Consider the following 22,442-nt stretch of genomic DNA (forward strand, 5'->3'; position numbering starts at 1 on the left):
TTGATTTAGCTGGGGAGTTAAGTATGTGCTTAAAACATTCCAGTAGAAATAAATGGGATTTAAAAGTGCTTTAAACTGGCTGGATGGAACGCTGATTTAAACTTGATAAGTTTTTACTGTGAAATTGCTAAACATACAAACTTTTCTTAAAAATATGCCTTTGCCTCTTTGGGTGTTAGCCATTAGCATTAGCTAATTATTTTATGTTCTACCTCTTCTGTCAGAAGCTGCAAGCTTTTAGATATCAGCTGCTGGAAACCTCAGTTGGGGAGAGTGCAATTGGGTCTTCTTTGTGGGGACTTTTGGTTGGCCTCTGTGAGAACAGGATGGGTCACTGGTCAGATGGGTCACTGGTCAGATTAAGCAGCCCTTATGGGTGGAGAGACTAAAAGTTCTGTGGTATTTTAGATGTAGAGTGACAAAACCTTTCGTAGGAAACATTTCTTATTAGATGCATGAAATAGGCTGAGAAGATGGTGAGGTAGAGATATACTACAGGATGAATCAGAGATACGCAGAGATATATACGCTACAGGATGAACCAGATTAACAAGATGGGAGTTAACAAGAAATCTGATAATTGGCTGAATAATAAGCAGGAGTAGAGTTCCTGTAGCTTGGAATTTTGGTTTTAAAGTCTCTGAATAGCGTTAGGCCTGAATAGTGTTAGAATAGGGCTTGCCTGTGCTTGGGCTTTATCATTTGTTTGGAGATCATTGCATCCTTGAATAATGCTAGAACAGTGAAATCAGGCGGGAGATTCTTCCATCTGTAGAGAGGTGAGTGTCATGATCAGTTGCAGCAAAAACAGCAAAGAGTCTTCGAGACAAATACATTTATTGCCACAAGGCTCTTTGTTGTCTTTGCTTCGCTCTTTTCCTGCAGGTAGTGTGATACCACTGTGGGCAGTAACCACAACTTCAGCTCCCTCCCTGCAAATATGTTTTAATGTTCTACAATCCCAGGGGATAGAGCCACGGGGGAAACAAAAACCACACTGCCCCTTAGCCTAAAGACCAGCTGGTGAACACTCATGTCTACCTAGACACTGAGGTCCAGCACAGAGGGCCTTCTGTGCATTTCCTCACTGCGAGGAGCCAAGTTACAGGGAACCAGGCAGAGGGCCTTCTTGGTAGTGGCACCCACCCTGTGGAATGCCCTCCCACCAGATGTCAAAGAGAACAACAACTAGCAGACTTTTAGAAGACATCTGAAGGCAGCCCTGTTTAGGGAAGCTTTTAATGTTTGATGCATTACTATATTTTAATATTTTGTTGGAAGCCGCCCAGAGTGGCTGGGGAAGCCCAGCCAGATGGGCGGGGTATGTATGTATGTATAAATAAATAAATACAGTGGTGCCTCGCAAGACGAAAATAATCCGTTCCGCGAGTCTCTTCGTCTAGCGGTTTTTTCGTCTTGCGAAGCAACCCTATTAGCGGCTTAGCAGATTAGCGCTATTAGCGGTTTAGCAGCTTAGCGGCTATTAAAGGCTTAGCGGCTTAGCGGCTAAAAGGCTATTAAGGGCTTAGCGGCTATTAAAGGCTTAGCGGCTTAGCGGCTAAAAGGCTATTAGCGGCTTAGCGGCTATTAAAGGCTTAGCGGCTTAGCGGCTAAAAGGCTATTAGTGGCTTAGCGGCTTAGAAAAAGGGGGGGGGAGAGCGAAAAAAATCGCAAGACTCGCAAGACGTTTCCGTCTTGCAAAGCAAGCCCATAGGGGAAATCGTCTTGCGAAGCGCATCGAAAAACGGAAAACCCTTTCGTCTAGCGGGTTTTTCGTCTTGCAAGGCATTTGTCTTGCGGGGCACCACTGTAAATAATACTTTTGTTTTGTTTTGTTTTGTTTTGTCTTGACATGGCAGCACCCCCAGTGTGGAAATAGCTACACCACATTTTTGTCTGTTTCTCTCCCACTTTATTTTTTTTTAAGTAGTAGTAGTAGCATTGAAAAACATCATTCCCCATCATTCCTCCTCCTTTGTTTTCCTTTGACTTGCTGTAATCTATATCCATAGCACCAGCTCTCTCTCTTTCTCTTAATTTCTTTCAAAAGAAGCTCCAGACTGTCACATTGAGGGACATCAGGGGATTCCAGCTTAGAACATAGACCAAGCAAGAACGTCCTGTGCCTTAATCGGAACTGGAAGGATGCCTAGCATTTTTTTAAAGTCATAGTTTGGCATTCTGAAGATGTGCTTCCTGTTTTGCAGGCATCTTGTAATGAACCAGAGTGGATTAAAACAACTTTGCAATAAATAGCGAGGGAATAGTTCATATCACCTCTTTCTCTTCCTCCCTCCTGTCTCCCTTCCTCTCAGGCAGGAGAAACATAGCCAAGCACCATGAAGACTGCCATGCTGGGATTGCCTCAAGTGGGCAAGGGTCATAGGAAGAACGGACCAGCAGGCACATTTGCCTCCTAGCTGCTCGTGGAGCCAACCAGTCCTCACTCAGATTAAGAAATAGGTTGCAGCAGTTCTCATAGCTGCCATAAAAGTGCCTGTGGTCTTGAATATATTTACGTTACAATTTGGAGTTTATATTACATGTTGGACGAGAATGTGCGCCCTCCAGTTACTCTCATAATAGTCTTGTTGTAAAATCTTTCAAATCAGATGCTTGGTGTGTTTTCCACCAGAGAAAGGAAAAGGCATGCATGTAACACATCCCACCCCTGCCCAATTTGTATTTTTTTTTTTTATAATATTTTTTATTGCTTTGTTTTCCAAGGTCCAAATAAATCAACAGTACATCATCAATAACACAACAAATGCTGTTTTACAGAAAGAAAGAAGAAATTAAACAGAAAATTCATTTTTCCCAATCTTTTTTCATCGTCAATTGGACTTCCCCACATCCTCCATCCCTGCATTCCTTACAATAAAAATAAACAGCAAATTAATACCTTGTTTCATGTGTTTTTGTATTTTCATCTAGTTATTTACTCTAAAAATTGAACTTTTCTCGGTCATAACTTAGTTTCAATCATTTTCGAATTCAATACTGAAGCATGATTTTCTCAAAACTTAGCAAATTCTCAACATTCATATAGCTTATAATGTTTTTGTAACTAGTCCTTAAATTTTTTCCAGTCCTCTTCCACTGTCTCTTCTCCCAGGTCTCGAATTCTGCCTGTCATTTCAGCCAGTTCCATGTAGTCCATCAGTTGCGTGTGCCACTCTTCCAGTGTGGGTAACTCCTGTGCCTTCCAGTATTTGGCTATAAGGATTCTTGCTGCTGTAGTTGCATATAGAAAGAAAGTTCTGTCTTTCTTTGCCACTCTCTGGCCTACAATGCCCAGGAGGAAGGCCTCTGGTTTCTTATGGAAGGTATACTTAAATACCTTTTTCAACTCGTTATAAATCATTTCCCAGAAAGCCTTCACCCTCGGGCATGTCCACCAAAGGTGAAAGAATGTTCCTTCAGCCTCCTTACATTTCCAACATTTATTGTCAGACAAATGATATATCTTTGCAAGTTTGACTGGGGTCATGTACCACCTGTACATCATTTTCATAATGTTTTCTTTTAAGGCACTACATGCCGTAAATTTCATACCGGTGGTCCATAACCTTTCCCAGTCTTCAAACATAATGTTGTACCCAATATCTTGTGCCCATTTTATCATGGCTGATTTAACTGTCTCGTCTTGAGTATTCCATTTAAGCAACAAGTTATACATTCTTGAAAGCACTTTCGTCTTAGGTTCAAGTAATTCTGACTCTAATTTTGATTTTTCCACCTGGAAACCATTTTTTTTGTCCTTTTTAAAGATCTCTAAAATTTGGGCATAATGAAACCAATCTCGCACCTTTCCTTTCAATTTTTCAAAACTCTGCAACCTCCAAGTGTCACCCACTTTTTCTATTATTTCACAGTATTTTGCCCAGCCACCCCCCATATTAAGTATTTTTGTGGCCTTAGCCTCCATCGGTGACAGCCACCTCGGAGTCTTGTTTTCGAGTAAGTCCTTGTATTTAGTCCAGACAGTAAACAAAGATTTCCTGACAATATGGTTTTTGAATAACTTATGAGACTTTACCTTGTCGTACCACAAATATGCATGCCACCCAAAAGCATTGTTAAACCCTTCCAGATCTAGGACATCAGTGTTTTCTAACAAGAGCCAATCTTTCATCCAGCAGAAGGATGCAGCTTCATAATACAACCTTAAGTCCGGCAGGGCAAATCCCCCTCTTTCCTTTGCATCTGTTAATATTTTAAGTTTTATTCGGGGCTTTTTGCCCTGCCAGACAAACTTCATAATGTCCCTCTGCCACTTTCCAAAGCACTCCACCCTGTCCACGATCTGCAGGGTCTGAAACAAAAACAGCATTCTTGGCAATACATTCATCTTAACTGCTGCAATTCTTCCCAACAAGGAAAGTTTCAGTCTTGACCAGATTTCTAGGTCTTTTTTAATTTCAGACCAACATTTTTCATAATTATCTTTAAACAAATTCAAATTTTTCCCAGTCAAATTAACCCCCAGGTATTTCACTTTTTTAACCACATTTAGTTCTGTTTCCTTCTGGAACCCCTCTATTTCTAAAGGTGTCAAGTTTTTTACCAGGACCTTAGTTTTTTGTTTGTTTAACTTGAATCCCGCCACCCAACCAAACTCAGAGATTAGTTCTAAAGCTCTTTTTGTGCTGTGTTCTGGCTCCTGTAATGTCAAAACCAAGTCATCTGCAAAGGCCTTCAGTTTATATTGTTTTCCTCCGACCTGTATTCCTTCCACCCTCTGGTCCTTCCTAATCAAGTTCAGCAAAACCTCCAGGACAGAAATAAATAGTAAGGGTGATAAGGGGCACCCCTGTCGTGTTCCTTTTTCAATTTTGAACTCCTCTGTCACCACGTTGTTTACTATCAATTTAGCCTTTTGTTCTGAATAGATTGCTTCAATACCATTTTGAAACGCCCTTCCCACTCCCATCCCTTCCAAATTTTTCTTCATAAATTTCCAAGATATGTTATCAAAGGCCTTCTCCGCGTCTATAAATATCAAAGCTGCTTTCGTATTCAAGTTTGCCTGTAATAGTTCCAAAACATCCACAATGTTCCTAGTGTTGTCAGACAAATGTCTACCAGGGAGAAAGCCTGCTTGGTCTTTATGGATTACTTCGTTTAAAACTTTTTTCAATCTATTTGCCAAAATATCGGCAAAAATCTTATAATCCACGTTTAGGAGTGAGATAGGACGATAGTTCTTAAGTTGAGTCTTTTCAGATTCCAATTTTGGTATCAAAGTGATGAATGCCTCTTTCCACGAATCTGGTGCCCCCTTCCCTTCCATAATTTGGTTGCATACCTCCATCAGTGGTTGGGTCAAATATTCCTTCAATATCTTATAATACTTGGAGGTAAGTCCATCTGGGCCCGGGGATTTGCCTAATTGCATGTTCTGAATGGAACTTTCAATTTCCTGTTGTGTTATTTTGTAATTCAGGGCTGTTTGTTTATCTTGTGTTAGTTTCTCCAGGCCATAACTTTTTAAGAATTTATTTATCTCAGTCTCCACTTGGGGTCCTTGGGTGAACAGTTTTTTGAAGTATCTCTGGAAACACTTTCTAATTTCTTCTGGTTTCTGAATACATTCTCCTTCAACCTCTAGATTGGTAACAAAGTTCAATTTTTGTCTCCTTTTCAGCTGCCATGAAAGCAGCTTCCCACATTTATTTGCCGATTCGAATGATCTTTGTTTCATCTGTTTAATTTTCCATTCAACTTCTTGATTTATCAATTTCACATATTGTGCTTGATGGAATTTTATTTCTCTTAAAACTTCTTTTGATTTTGGATTAAGTCTCAATCTTTTCTCTCCGTCTTTTATCTTTTCCAAAATCTTGTCCTTTTTACCATTCCAGAGTTTTTTCCTAATAGTATTCTGTTGTATCAGGAACCCTCTCATAACAGCTTTACTTGCGTCCCAGATTGTTTTCTTTTCCACCGAAGTGTTCAAATTTATTTCAAAATAGTCTTTCATCGTTTTTTGGGCCTTCTTTACAATCTCCTGGTCTCTAAACAAAGAGTCATTCATTCTCCATCTGAAGGATCCAGGTGGTGTGAGTCTCAAGTCTATTTTCAAGGCGTTATGGTCGGAGCAAGTTTTGGGGCAGATCTCTATTTTTTTAGTCTTAGGTGCCAGTCCTCTAGATATCCAGATTTGGTCGATTCGTGTCCAGGATAGGTGGGCCTCAGAAAAGAATGTTCCCTCTTTACCTAGAGGGTTCTTTATCCTCCAAATGTCAATCAAATCCATATTGTCTGTAAGTTCGAAAAAAGTCTTTGGTAGTCTGCCATCTTTAGTCAAGTTTTGGTTTTGTGACTTATCCATGTATGTGGAGACAACCCCATTCATATCTCCCATCAGAATGATGTTATTATAGTCAATATGGTCCAGCATTATCTCATGCAGCTTCTTATAAAATTCCGATTTCCCCTCGTTCGGTGCATAAATTCCTACTATCAGAAATTTTTCTCCTTGTGATTGTATTTCGATCGCCAGAATTCTTCCTTGTTCATCTTTAAAGACAAATTTTGGTGCTAGGTTCTCCTTTGCATATATCACTACTCCTCTTTTCTTTACTTTGTCTGATGAAATAAATTCTTGGCCTAGTCTCTTGTTAATTAATACTCTTCTGTGGAGCCTAGTCACATGAGTTTCTTGAAGGCAAATGACGTCTAATTGTTCTTTCCTCAATATATGAAAAATCCTTTTCCTTTTTTCGGGGGAATTTGCACCATGAATGTTCCAACTGAAGAGCTGCAGAGACATCCTGGCTCAATTTGTCAGCCAATAGGGTTGTCTCCCTTGTCGTCTATATCTGGAGGTGGGTTTTTTCCGCCAGGCAGGGGGGGTGGCCAGGTACCTGCTGTTCCTTTCCGAAGGTCCTCCCCGTGATCGTTCAGGAACTTTTCTTGCTCCTCTTCTGTTCTGATTCTTCCCTTCTTCCCTTTCCAGTTAAAAGATAGTCCTTGGGGGAATTCCCACCTGTAGGGGATTGTGTTGTTTCTCAGTAATCTTGCCAGATCTTTATATGTAGTTCTTAAATCCAACAGCTGTTTTGGTATATCTCTGAAGATTTCTGCTGTCTTTCCCTGTATCACCAATGTATTTTTGAAATGTAGGCCGATTTGTAAGGCATTGCTTGAAAATTTGTAAGGCATTGCTTGAAAATGTACATTTGTAAGGCATTGCTTGAAAATGTACATTCAGCTTGAAAGTCAGCTTTAAGTCATGATAAATGCATTGTTGGTGACGACAGTTGAGTCAGGAGTTGGTGTCTCATTCGTTTGCTGCAGGGAAAAGGATGGCCTGTCTTCAAAGAAACAATTAAGTTGATTGTTTTCCTCCTATTGTTGGGTCGAAAATAGCTTGCAGTTGTTAGGCCTCATTCCATGCTTTTAATTCAGGAAGCCTCTGTTCTCTGATTCCATGGAAGGCTGCAGGTGAGACACTGTTTGACATTTGCCTCACCCAAGGGGAAGGAGGGAAAAGGAAGCCCAGGGCAACACATGCAACAAGATGCACTCTACCTTCTGTGTCACACATTTTTTGATAGATGTAGAAACAACAGGGTAAAGGAGTACTTTGCTCTTGTGATTTGCCTCCTACGTGCTTAAAGGAAATCACATGCATTAGAAGAGTTTGTTTTGGAAATACCATTCCTCTCTTACGAACACATAGCAAACTTCCTTGTCCAGTCAGGCCAACTGCAAATGGCATTCTACAGTGGTACCTTGGTTTATGAACTTAATCCGTTCTGGAAGTCTGTTCTTAAACCAAAGCATCCTTAAACCAAGGCGTGCTTTCCCATAGCAGCGGGGGACTTAATTTACAAATGGAACACACTCAACATGAAGCGAAACATGTTCTTATTCCAAGGCAAAGTTCACAAACCAAAACACCTACTTCTGAGTTTGCAACGTTCTTAATCTAAGTTGTTCATAAACTAAGCTGTTCTTAAACCAAGGTACCACTGTATTTGCTTAAGTGCTGGTGAACCCTTGTTCAGTCCTCTTAACAGACAGCATAAGCAGGAAGAAGCTGGCACTGAGCAGATAGCTATAGCCCCAAGCCATAGTTTAGCGCTTCAGGGATGAGTCTGAGAAACCTATGGGCTATCACACCTTCATCGCCAGTCCTTCTCTGGCATAGCTGCGAGGAGATCAGAAGCACTCACTTTGTGTTTGTAAACTGACCATGGAGTGTTGTTAAGTCTGACAATTTCTGGTTAGTGTTTACAGTGATTTGCCCAGAAAAGCCAACTTCCCGGCTCATAAACCATAGCTAACACTAACCACAGTTAAATAATAATGACTTGGATCCTTTGAAGACTTTGTGCTTGAAGGACAGATAGTTGTCAAAGAAGGGGTGCCAAGCTAGGGGATATATGGGGGAGGTGAGGTCCAGCCTGCGGATTCCTAGTTGGGAAGAAGCCTGTGATTGTAACCTGACATATTCACTTTTGTCTCTTTCCATGGCAGTCTAAACAGAAGCTACTCCATCTTCCTGGCTCCTGATCTCAAAGGTCCATTTTTCTTCTACCCTTCCTTCCCCTGGCCTTTTTGTATCTCCTGCCTCTCAGAGCAGTTCAGGCTGAAATATTTCTTGTTTCCCTCACCTGTGCAATATCAGAGCTGAGAGGCATTAATCCCCAGTATCACTGCTATAGATGGACTCTAATGGTTAGAAGCATGCTTCCTTTTTACTAGTGATAATCGTGCACCATCCTAAAAGTGGCTTGATAGGATGGGGAGGCAAATCAGAGGTGTCATTTAAATGCATTCATAATAGTGATTTATTTGGACACCTAGTATTCTCCCCTGCCACAATCTAAATTCATAATATAGTTTATACAGGAGTAACCCTGAGATGTGTTCAGTGGGAAAGATCCCCACTGAGTTTGTTTTAAAAAGCTGGTCTCATAATAAAAAGTTGGTCTCATAATGTAAACAATATGTAGGAATTAGGAAAGAAAATATGAAAAACCCATCCCTGTGTATCAAAGCTACGATGTGTACACAACAGACTTAATTGCTGTCATTGTTGTAATGAAACAACTTGTCAGATGGCTTACAGAGATGTTTGCTAAACTGGTTTGCATATGTGCATATTTAATTGAGCTGCCCAGTTAAAGCAAGGCAACAGTTTTGCTGATAAGTCCTAAAGAGGACAATAACAGATCTGCTAATTGTATATAGCCAGATCACGCTTGCTGAGGATGGATGGAACAAGTGGTTCATGTGATGATATTTGCATGCTAGCTTCCCTCCTTATCAATGGGCATTACATGCTCACGATGGAAAGAGGTGACACAACGGAAGTTTCAAACAATCTTGCTCTCATGTGATGCTTGCCCATCCTTTTGTGAGAAACCAGAATCTACTCAGTTCTTCTGCCCTAATAGAACATCGGAAGTGCTCACATAATGTTCTTTTTGCCCGTAATTCCTAGATCATCAGCTGGGTCTTTAGTGTTTCTGAAGGTTTGTAGAAGGTTTGCTTTTTTGTGCCAGATGTGCATGGAACATCAGATGTAGAATATGGAATATCATGCTCTTTGTCACGTCTGTGAATCGGTTGCCAACAAAATCACCAAGTGATTTCTCCGCTTCTAAAAGCACTCTACGGAGATTAGAATGTGAGAAGTGCTAGCCAATTTTCAAAATATAGTTGATTCTCTACAGCTTTTAACTATCATCCAAGTAAATAGAAGATTAGAGCTGCAGTCCTAAGCACGCTACCTCCGGTGTAAGCCTTATTGAACACAGTGGGGCTTTCTTCCAAGTAAATGCACATAGGATTGCTCTGTAGATTATAGGTTATTTTAAAGGATTTGGTAGGGGGAAGCACTAAAATGTGATGCAAATATTTGTTTATTTATGTTTGCATTAATATTTCACCTTTCCTCCCTGCCACAATTTTATCCCCGGAACAGCTCTTTGAGGTTAGTGAGCCAAGCCAAGGGTAGCGTAAATCCTGCCCCCCAAAAAGCCGTGTGGCAATCGTGGGACCAGAGCCGGCATGGGCATAAGCAGCATCTAAACCCATTCAGCTTGGTCACTTGATGTGGAAAGTGTCAGAACAATGTGCAGCAATCCACTTATCTGCAGCAAAGGGCGGAATGGAATTCCCAACAGAAACATGGCACAAATCACAATATTAAAGGCTTCTTTTCCTTCTGCCAAGCTTAGGTAGAGCAGCAGCAGCCCCAGAGGTGTAGCTGGGGGGGGGGGGGACGGGACAGGGTGCACTGGGTTCCACACCATGGTGGATGGCATTTACCGCAGGGCCTGCAGTGTGCCCAAGCCACGCATCTATCGCCACTGAGCTGCCCCACTGCTGAACAGGGAATGGATTGGGTTCAACTTTACACCTGCTTAACTTAACACTAGCTTGCTTTACACCAGCGTCTTATGCATAGTGTTGCTCCCTTTAAAAGCCCAGCACTCCACGCTGGCTTTCTGAACTCTGGGTGCTTTAATACACAAATCAGCTTATAGACATTTCCAGCATAGACAATCTTATAGACATTCTTGCTTTGCATCCAAAGTTGAAAGTCTGACTGTGGCAACACTTGCAATTTTAACAAGTATCATGGGCACCTGTCTGAAGAAGAGCGCATGGGAAACCGAGGTTGCCTGGAGTACTGATGAGGCACTGCTTTTTCTGGAGTTCGCTGGGGCGCTTCACAGCATTAAACAAACCACCGCATTAACTAGGATCCCACAGTCTATTTTCAATTAAGTCCTGTTCAGCAAAGAACCACTCGAATGGTAATTCGAAACTTTGTAGTTACAGGTTCAACTTGTTTACTTCTTCCCTAGTCAGTTCCACTTATTTAGTCATGGATTGCTGGTGTGTGAGTGTGTAAGTGCAAACTATTAAATGACTCTTATTTTCTTCTTTTAACCTCTTCTGTTTCCATTATATGAAAAAATCGGTTAAGGGACAGTTCAGCACTGATCTCCCAGCCATGCTGATCAAGGACTATAATTCATTGGTAGTTATCTGTCTCACACGAAAAACGTCTTGGGATCCATCCCCAGTATTTCTAGGTTGGGCTGGGAGACATCCTTGCCTGAAACCACAGAGAGCCACTGCCTGCCAATGTAAACAAAATGGACCAATGATCTGATTCACTAGTGCTGCTGTGGACAACAGGCTTAACCTTCAAACAGGTGGACTTCAAATTACAGGAACAATTCACTGCAGAAGTCTTAACACCATTAGTGGACAGGCTGCTGCTGTAGCTGCACTTTATTCGTGGGAAAGTGCCAGGAATCTCATATGAAAGCACGTGAGAGGACAACCCAGAAGACATTGGAACACAGTGATTTAACAGCAACATCCTGTAAATTCCCCGCAAAAAGTGAGTGGACAAAGGATATCACTTCCAGAGAAAAGGACCGAATGTGGAAGCAACTCAAGGTTCAAATCCGCGCTTAGCCAAAAATCTTGTTGAGTGCTTTTTGGCCAAGTCACCGCATATTAGCCAATGAGGATAAAGTGTGTGGATGAAATGAGATAACCTCACTACACTCCCTTGAGCTCCTTAGAGGAAGGGTGGGATGCGAACGCGATAAATATAACAAAAAGGGAACTTTGCCAAGTTTATTAAATAGATGGTGGTTTGTGCACAGTTGGGTCATTTTAGCAGAACTGGATCACGCCCCTTGATTCTACTGGTTCTATGGAGTGCATTAAATCTGATATCATAATTGTACATGAACGGAGTCTTTTATGCATAGGACAAAGTCATAGTTCAGTTTCAAGGCAAAGTGCCTGCGGACAAACATTTGTTTTTGGGAGATGGGTTCAGAATTACTGCATGGTTACATCAGCACGCCTCTCTGGCAACATCCTGACATCCCTGCCCATTTTCTTGTTGTTGTTGTTGCTGCTATTACTATCTTTTGTGAGTGGCATCAGCTGGTTGAAACTGGCTCAGCTGCTGAATTGTAATGCTGGTGGATTGTGCTGGAGTTGTGAGTTTGTCCATCACAAACGCTGCACGGATGTGTAAAATGCATGTGATGAAAGTGGACAGAAAGAAGTTTTCCTTCTTTTATAAAACTAGAGACGGCTAGGTGGGGAGGGGAGGTCACCCAGTGACTCTGAACGTCGGAAGATTCAGGATAGACGAAAGGAAGTACTTCACACTGTGCATAATTAAATTGTGGGCTTCGCTGTCGCAGGATGTAGTGATGGCCAACCAATCTGAATATCTTTGAAAGAGATTTAGACCAATTCATGGAGGATAATACTATGGCTGCTCGCCACTATGGCTGTGTACTCCTTCCAGTATCAGAAGAGGTATGCCCCTGAATGACAATGGCTGGGAAGCAGAAATGGTGAGAGTGCTCTTGTGCTTATGTCCTATTTGTGGCCTTCCCATGCCATATGGTGGGTGGCGCTGTGGTCTAAACCACTGCGCCTCTTGAGGTTGCCGATCAGAAGGTCGGCGGTTCGAATCCCCGCAACGGGGTGAGCTCCCGTTGCTCTGTCCCAGCTCCTCCAACCTAGCAGTTCAAAAGCACACCAGTGCAAGTAGATAAATAGGTACCACTGCGGCAGGAAGGTAAACAGCGTTTCCGTGCACTCTGGTTTCTGTCACGGTGTTCCATTGCGTCAGAAGTATAGTCATGCTGGCCACATGACCTGGAAAGCTGTGGACAAATGCCAGTTCCCTCGCCCTGAAAATGAGATGAGCGCCACAACCCCATAGTCGCCTTTGACTGGACGTAACCGTCCAGGGGTCCTTTACCTTTAGCTTTTTTACCATATGGCATAAGGCATCTGGCTAGCTTTTCTGAAAAGGAGCAAGAGACCACGTGTAAAGGAGTGCATTACAATACAACCATATGCATGTTTACTCACAAAGTTCCGCTATGGACTCCTCCTGACATCATTTTTCTTGAGCATGCATCATAATTTGTGTCCATGATGTTATTGTGGTTATATATGACCCTCTTTTCAATACTGTTTTGCATTTGCTAAAGTTTTGGCTTCCCAATCAATGCAAGTTCTACTCTCCCCAATTACTCCTCTTTTGTTGCACCTTTCAGATGGTGATACTGTGGTAACATTAGGAGAGCATTGCAAAACAGCTAAAGAAGCAGAACGATGTGTGGACAGTCCACTATAAATCCACCACCAATGCGCTTTTTGCTCCAATGACACATGACAGAATACACCCACCCCTACCCACATTAACACAAAAACTCTATAGTCTGGAGGGGCTCTGTGTTCAATGGGGCTTAGTCTCGGGTAAGTATGTATAGCAGTGATGGGAAACATGTGGCCCTCCATATCTTGTTGGGCTATAGTTCCTGTCATTCCTAACTACACTGGTACCTCAGGTTACATACACTTCAGGTTACATACGCTTCAGGTTACAGACTCTGCTAACCCAGAAATAGTACCTCGGGTTAAGAACTTTGCTTCAGGATGAGAACAGAAATCGTGCTCCGGCGGCGTAGCAGCAGGAGGCCCCATTAGCTAAAGTGGTGCTTCAGGTTAAGAACAGTTTCAGGTTAAGAACAGACCTCCGGAACGAATTAAGTACTTAACCCGAGGTACCACTGTATTAGCCATGTTGAGCAAGGCTGATGGAAGTTGCGGTCCAGTAACATCTGGAAGACGCCAGGTTCTCCAGTCCTAGTTCATAGGACTGAAGCACCCTTAGTCTGTTCATTTGAGTTGACTTCTCATGTTACTGGATGCAGCTGGTGTAACATTAAAAAGGAACTTCAGCCAGAGATGTGCAAGCTGATTCCACATCCAGATCTTGCGCACCTCTCCTCTGCATGTTCCCTTTTGGAACATTTATCTGAGCCATGCAAAGCCGGAAGGGCAACTCGCTCACACTTCCTCTCCTCTTTCCTACATCCAGGTAACAAAGTCTTTAAAAACTCCCCAATGGTTGTAGTAAGTTCTGCTCAGATCAGTGGGACTTAACTTCTGCAGTGTCCATCCTTTCACATTTCCTTGTGTTTTCTGAATATTTCAGAAAAAGGAGTTCGCAAAACTGTGTTGTTGTGTTATTGAGTCCCTAACCACTGGCTGGCCTGATTAAGCTGTATTTTCTCCTGTTATATAATAAGGAGGTTATTTTGTCAGCAGAGTTTACTTTCCAAGACTTTCCCCCCTTCTAGAACCCCAAGGCACAGTCCTACTGAATCAGTTACCATCTGCTCCAGTGTTTGCATATAGCCTGGAGTGTTTGTGATCTCAGAAATATTTCCTGTAAATGGAATCCCTCTTGCCAGGCCCGTCACACAATAGATATATAATTGGATAAATTCTAAGCTGGGAACTACAAAACAATAAGGGAAAACTACATATTGTTCTGTGCACCGTGCACAAATGTCTCCCAAATGGACTGTGTTTTGTTGTTTACATATGAAACTACTCAAGTGTCTTTTTCTTTCGTTGCCTTAAATAATAATAATAATAATGAAATAATTTAATAACTAAACCCTGATGTAGCCCTCTCCTCTGTCCTCCTCCCCACCCCAATTTTAACAAGCTTGCTGCGTTTTAACAGCACAGTAAAGACACAAACATAGAATCATAGCATCATCTATGATTGGAAGGGACCCTGAGGATCATCTTAGTCCAACCCCCTGCAATGCAGGAATATGCAGCTGTCCCATACGGGGATCAAACCTGCAACCTTGGCGTTATCAGGACCATGCCCTAACCAACTGAGCTTTCCGACCTGGAACATATAGTAGAAGTGAAAGACCTGTGGCCCTCCAGATGTTGGGCTTCAATTTCCATCAGCCCCACTGAACAAGGGTGAGTGGGAGTTACAGTCCCAAGAGCCTCTGGAGGGCCACAGGTTGCCTACCCTGAACAGGCACTTTAGATATAGAAATAGATCCATGGAGGAACCTTGTAAATAAAACCCTCCATACCTGAGGAATGATAAAGGATAAGGTGGGTTTCGGTGGGGGGGAAACGACAGGAAACAGGCTATCCTTGCGATAATTGTGCTATTTCAAAGCTATGATTGAACAGATGTAAACTTTTTAGAGTACTTGGGGTTACTGTGGAATTGCCTTTGCTGCATCTAGTATTTAGCATGTATCTTTTCCTCTTCCCAGACGACTTTGCTTAGCACACTGAGACACTCCACCCACCCTCGGCCGCACAATTCTGGATGTACCTTATCTCACCTTTAAATGCTTTATTTTCATTTTAATAAGGCAGATGAATGAGCTTCCATGTGTTGCTTAAGCCACTGGGGTTGGAGAAGGGTCACAGCTACAATTCTTCCCATTTCTATTCTTTGCAGTTTCACACTTAACACTATGCTCTGTTACTGGAAGAAGAAAAATGGAAATCTAATTTACCTGTAATAGCCAGCAGGAATTGTGTGTAACACACACACACACACACACACAGAGAGAGAGAGAGAGAGAGAGAGAGAGAGAGAGAGAGAGAGAGAGAGAGAGATATCTTATACTCATTCAGAAAACTCATATTTTTCTGAAAAATAAACAAATTGAATTTGGGTCTGCATGCCCTGTCTTATGGTAACAATAGCACCAATAAATGGGCTGGATTGCATATTGTTTCCAACCAAATTAATCAATGTCAGTTAACGTACTATTCCAGACTTATTTGTAGAAAATTTAGACAGTGCACCAGACAGCCTAAACTATTTAATCCCTTTTAAATTCCAGAATAAAAGGATTAAACAATTTATCAGTGCTGCTCATCTGCCCATCCTTCCAGCTGCTTTTGTCATCTTTATTTCCCCCCGAAACTATTAAAACCTCTTAGATTGTATTTCATGCATTACATGTAATTTGGCCACCATTTTTCAAATTAGGGTTTCCCAATCCAATTTCTCATTGTCTCGTAAAAAATATTTCCTGCCTTCATCCAAGATCATAAAAAAGTAATGAGGGCGACAATCCACCCCAAGACAGCCCAGACTCTAAAAACAAGCGGAATTTGATGAAATAGAATCACTAAACATTTTGTGTATGTGCTGCAGATGCATACAAAAAAACAAATATATCATCTTTTTCTTTTTTTTACTGCCCTACAAAAAGTTGCCAGGCAGCATGGATTCATAACAAATAATATTTAACTGAATGTAATTTCAAAAAACCCCTCTTCTGCTGAACACAAAACCAATGGAAAGGCTTCCAATACCTCAGTATTGGGAACTAATAAATCCCTTAGTTCAAGCTCCAGTCCTATGGCTATTGAGTTAAACCCAGTGGTGGAGCAGTTTCAGATGTTGAAAGGTTGGTCCAGTTGCTAAAGGTTGGTCCAGATGCTAAAAGGTAGCCCATTTTGATACACGCCTTGATTACAATGGGAGCTCCTTTTTCTCATTAGTGCAACAGTATACTAACACCCAGGGACGCGGGTGGCGCTGTGGGTTAAACCACAGAGCCTAGGACTTGCTGATCAGAAGGTCGGCAGTTCGAATCCCTGCAACGGGGTGAGCTCCCGTTGCTCGGTCCCTGCTCCTGCCAACCTAGCAGTTCGAAAGCACGTCAGAGTGCAAGTAGATTAATAGGTACCGCTCCAGTGGGAAGGGAAACGGCGTTTCCGTGCGCTGCTCTGGTTCGCCAGAAGCGGCTTAGTCATGCTGGCCACATGACCCGGAAGTTGTATGCCGGCTCCCTCAGCCAATAAAGCGAGATGAGTGCCGCAACCCCAGAGTCAGTCATGACTGGACCTAATGGTCAGGGGTCCCTATACCTTTTATACTAACACCCACCATTTTCTTAAAGGTGGTGGTGGGAATCCTTAAAGTTCAAGGGAAATTAAAATAGGGATGCTGACCCTGTGGCCTTTCAGGTATTGTTGGGACTCAGTCCCAGCCAATCATTAAAGACCTTCCCAGGATTCTACCCAAGGAAATATGATTCTCTCTGCGTTTGCTCTCGACCTGTACATTTCTGTTTCTAGGACTTATCTTAAAACGTCCTCCTAGATTAGTCAAAGCATTTCTTGGCGATGAGTCTTGATTTACAGCCTTAAATTAGTTTGCTCCGAAACAAGCTGACCTTGACTCACTGTGTTATAAAATGGGTTTGCATCTGCACGCTGCACCTCCTTTTCTCATTGATGTATTTTCACTCCAATTAACATTTTACCGTGTTTTCAGACGCTGACTCATTTCAGGCTTTAGTTTGATTAATAATGTGTGTTTTGAGCGCAAACGAGCAATCAGAACTGTAGACTAGTGCTTGTCATGGGACATCCCCCTCTATGGCTTTCCCCCCTGTTTCCCTAACATTTCCTAAATTGTACATAATTTCATACTAAGCTGCAGTGGTAAAATATAGATTTATTAATGGTTATGGAAAGTACCCAGACATTGCACTTATTGACGTATGAGTTGCAGCAAGGTTTTCCCTACTTAATCTCCTCCAAGCTTGAGTCATGAAGCTCTGCTCTAGAGGTGGTCTGGGGAATGACTTGCTTGGGAGTACATCCTCCATTCATTCCATTTGTGCTGGACTTCCAGGCAAGTCCCACTGCTGTAGCTGCGCTGAGCAGGTTGAGTTTCTTGATGGCCACATGGACCCTTCAGTCATGGTTACAGCTCATTTGAGAAAGAGCTGGATCTCCTGCTATGCTCTTCTGTTTGCTATATCCAAACGCTATCAGAGCAATGTGGGCAGAAGCTACAGAGATGTGGTCCCCACATTGCTGTGGTAACATAGTACAGTGGTACCTTGGTTCCCTAATGGCTTAGTTGTTGAATAAATCGGCTCCTGAACACTGCAAACTCGGAAGTAAGTGTCCCGGTTTGCAAATGTTTTTCGGAAGCTGAATGTCCGACACTGCTTCCACCACTTCTGCCTGTGTGCAGGAAGCTCCTGCGGCCAATTGGAAGCCGCGCCTTGGTTTCCGAACGGTTTTGGGAGTCGAATGGACTCCCGAAACAGATTAAGTTCGAGAGCCAAGGTACCACTGTAATCTGTCCATATTCTTGTGGATTTCAGTAGCGCTTTGCCACTCGCTTCTCTGGGAACTGAGCTTCAGAGTTACAGAGATGCTTTAAGATAACGTTTTTATTTTCGTTTTATAATTAGCATCTGCTTTAAGCACAGACTCCACCATAAGAGGTCATAAATAATTCCAGTTCAGAGTAGTATCATCTTCACTAAAGGTTTAAGTGGTGGTTTTTTTCGGGGGTTTTAAATCACTCAGATTAGAATTACCACTTATCTCATCCTTCTGGTTATTTTCACTGCCTTTCTGACTCAGAGATGTAAAATAAATTCCATAATGGGGTTTTTTTTTTAGATGCTTTATTTCCTTTTCCCATGATAATCAGATCTCCTGACAGAAGATGGGGCCAATTTTCAAGGACAGTGAATAACCAAAGAAAAGGGAAAATGTGTACTGCAGGAAAAAGAGGAGTGCACTGAAAGAGGATAAATTCGCTTGCCAAGTCTTGAGTATCAAAGGCCCCATCCTAATTAAGAAGATCTAAACATGAGTGGAAAACATACAGCACTGATGTCATGCATGAAAATATTTATAGTTTGCACTGAAATAATTGCATTATATTGAAAAACGTTTACTGGTCAGGCCAATCCTGCAAATTAAAGAGAAAATCAGTGGTAGGGAGGAAACAGGGGGGAAGCTCTGCAGTTCTTCCAGGGCATACATTTGCAACACTTCATTTGAGCTTTCATAAGATTGGTTCACCAGGCCAGATTGATAAAATTGACTCTTGGAGACCTCACCATCACATTTAAACTGCTCATGTTAATGATTTCTATGCCCAATTCTATGGGAGCTGGAGAAGAGGGGTTTTTGTTCTGAATCCCAGAACCTACCAGAAAATGTTAGGGAAGCCAGCGTCTGCAATTGCTTGCACGCTTTTGCTAGTTCTGTTCATCCATAAGGCATTGCACTCTGGATTTCTGGCAACCTTGCCATAACTCAAGAATTGTGCCCTGCATTCATGTCTCTTCACATAAGCTCCCAGGTTGCTGGTAGCTTCGCACATAAAATTCATTGTTCCACCCATTGGGGTTTGGACTATATTCAGCAGTTTGGGAAAGGGTGGCCATTTGGGATGCATTTTCTTGATTCATTTTGAAATAATATAACTTCTCTAAAACCAGCTTCCCAACCTAAACGTTAGGCATAGGAAAGTAATTGGAAATTTAATATGCTTTGACAGACATAAGCTCTGTCTGATAGAGTCAAGGGGTTTATTTAATGGTCAAATGCTACCATGCAGAATGAGTTTGAAAGTTTTTTGTTATTTCATCATCTTCTACCAACCAGGTGTAGAACTGCAAACCTATGAGATTGGGTCAAAATGAACAAATTTCACCTCTGTTTGCACTTTCATTTCTAAGCCTTTAAAGCTCAAAACATTTTGCAAAAGCCCATTGGACTGCCGGCTTGATTGATGCATACAGATTTGATACATGAATACCACAGTTTGGCGCAAGCGCTGTGGCTTAGAATCTTGATTAAAAATATGTATTAAAAACACATCCTTTAATATCTACACCCTTTAATATAGAAATCTTCAGGTTAGTTTACAGGTTAGAATTATAAAATATAGACAACAAACAGTAGCATCAAAAATAGTGGATAAAAGATGAATAAAATAATGCAGTGGAAATGTTGGAAGATCAAAATGCCTTGACAGCAGAGCACCACCACAAAGAAGGCCCTCTCCCCTTCTCCCATCACCATCTTCCTCAGGTCATACAGGGCGTCCTCCTAAGATGACTGCAGTGTACAGAGATGCTCATGTTAGAACAGGAACCCAGGCCATGTAGAGCAGGCTTCCTCAACCTTGGCCCTCCAGATGTTTTGAGACTACAATTCCCATCATCCCTGACCACTGGTCCTGGTAGCTAGGGATCATGGGAGTTGTAGGCCAAAAACATCTGGAGGGCCGAGGTTGAGGAAGCCTGATGTAGATCACTGAAAGCAAGCACACAAACTTGTGCCCAGAAATATACCAGGAACCTTTCATCCTTGGTGAGATACACGTTTCCATCACCTGGTCTCAGTTAGCAGCCTGGCAGCCTGTATTCTAAACAAACCATTTCCCCCGAACAGTTTCTGATAATAGAACAGTAATAGAAAACAGTACAAATATATGTTAAGACTGAGCATGAATCAAGACGTCTCTATTCATATCTTGTCTCTCTAGGTGGCCTGAGACAACTCACTCTCAGCCAGCTTCAGAGATGCTCTTACGTGACGAGGTTCCTGTTATGATTCCAATTAGATGATGTATGTGAAAGCAATATGAAGGTTTGGAAAGCACCGTACATTGTGTACCATCACTTAGGAATTGAGACATAATGCTGCTTGCTCCCTCCTAACTGTGGTTGACAAGTTGAGAGCACTGGGAATATGCTTCTGCTGCCCATAGCCTGCTGACAACATAGCTGTTGTCAAACAGCTCTTCAGCATCAAGGCTTCTTGTGGGTATATGATTAACTACAAAGCTAATTTAGCCAGGATTTGAAATCAGTTAGCCATGGGTTTCTGGATCCTGGATTAGGGCTGTTGGTTTTCCTAGGCTCCTTGTAATCTTCTCACAAGCTTCTGGCTGTCCACAGAGATTCCTGGACTGGATTCCGAGCTTTTGGTCTGACCCTACAGGGCTTTTATGCTAGGAGAAAACAAACCAGAACCTCAAGGTAACCAAGTGAATGATGCATAGTGAATTTACACACACAAAAGTGGTTTTATAGAGATTCACAAAATTAAGAATCAATGCCACTAAGCGGTAAAAAATAAACTAAACACCTGCGTCCCTACCAGCGACACTTATTTGTAGCTCAATCTGCCTGTGGGTGGGTGCACTGTCTTGCCACTTGATGAAGCAGGCTGAATGGTTTACTTGCAAGCAGATCTTCTTGTGGGTAGACATATCAACCCACACCTAAAGTGCCTACCTGCGAGAAGGCCTAGCTTTGGGTAAGGATTCCTACCTGCTGTTTTACAGAATAAACTTGCAGGGAGCAATGTTATGCATGATATATGTCCAGATCTAGACATTGTATGGAACATTGCAGGGATGTTGACTTCCTCCAGTAAGACCAGAAATGGATAAAATGGATCTAGAGGGACGTAGATCTCATCTGGCAAGACACTCTGTTGTACGGGCATACAACCCATAATGAGACCAGGCTGCATTAGCTGTTCCTAATAAGTTTTGGCACATATCCCGCGTACATGGGGGGAACCATTGCAGGCACGTCTTTATACAAGAATAATTCTATAGATTTTTGTTTGAATTACTTTGCATTATGCACATTCAGAATGGAAATCACTTTGTATTTTCAGGAGGAACATTTAACTGTGGGTGTGTAAATTTAATCCAATAGAACAGGCGTGTGATTTATTTCATACAAAATGAGAACATTTTTGTGCCGGAGAACAGTAGCTCAGTGGGAATATTGTTCAACTACAAGAGAAAAAAATGCACTTATCTTCTAATAACCTGACTAGCTGACAGATTATAGTGCAGCTTTTTTGTAAGTAGACATGAAAAAGATGCCAAATTTATCTTTTCTGGCACTAACCATGGTGGAATGAAGTTGGCTTAGAGCAGTGAGAAATGAAGATCAAGTGGTAAAAAAAAAAGTAATTACTTACTGCTCTAATATGTAAAATTAATGCTATATGACATTTTAATTTGATTCTATTAGCCTTTCCCACTTTGTCAGCTGCAACAACCTACGGCGAATTCTGGGCTAAATAACTGGGTGCAATTGTGCAAGCTTCCTTCAGTCAATAATAATACCTACCATTTATATAGGAAAGCCAGCTTTTATGCAGAGGTGGGGGACCATTGGGTCTGATGCAGTCATTGAACTACAGCTCCCATTTTCCCTGACCATTAACTTTGTTGACTGGGGCAGGTGGGTATTGGAATCCAACAACATCTGGTGGCTCTCAGGTTCCTCTTCCCTAAGCCACTTGGAATTCATTTTGTTTTTTAAAAGGTGTGTTATAAGGGGACTCCAGACATTCATAGGATGGCCTTGTGCCAGACAACCTCACCAGCATCTTGTGAGGATAAAATGGAGGAAGGGAGACTTTTCATGCTGCCCTGATCTCCTTGGAAGAAGGGTGGGGTGCAAATACAGTGGTACCTCGGTTTTCAAACATCTCCTTTGACGAATATTTCAGTTTCCGAACATTTCGGTTTCCGAACACCGTAAACCTGGAAGTAAATACTTCGGTTTTCGAACACGCCTCGTAAGTCGAACATGCCACGTGGCTTCTGCTGAGTGCAAGATCCTGAGGCCTAGCTGTCGACTGTTGAGTTTTTGAACGCTTGAGAACTTGAACGGTCTTCCGGAATGGATTATGTTCGAAAACCAAGGTACCACTGTATAAGAAATAGCACGCTGCCTCACAAATCCCTCAAAGAGCCCAGCAAAGTAGGCCAGGATCAGAATCCTTGC

General features: G+C 42.1%; 1 protein-coding gene across 1 annotated transcript in view; it reads left to right on the plus strand.

Annotated features, from left to right (window-relative positions):
- Positions 1–22,442, plus strand: part of BCL2 (BCL2 apoptosis regulator) — a 136,004-nt gene that overhangs the window by 32,457 nt on the left and 81,105 nt on the right. The window lies entirely within an intron of this gene.

This window comes from Podarcis muralis, chromosome 8 (genome assembly GCF_964188315.1).
Source record: "Podarcis muralis chromosome 8, rPodMur119.hap1.1, whole genome shotgun sequence".
Classification (NCBI taxonomy): Eukaryota; Metazoa; Chordata; class Lepidosauria; order Squamata; family Lacertidae; genus Podarcis; species Podarcis muralis.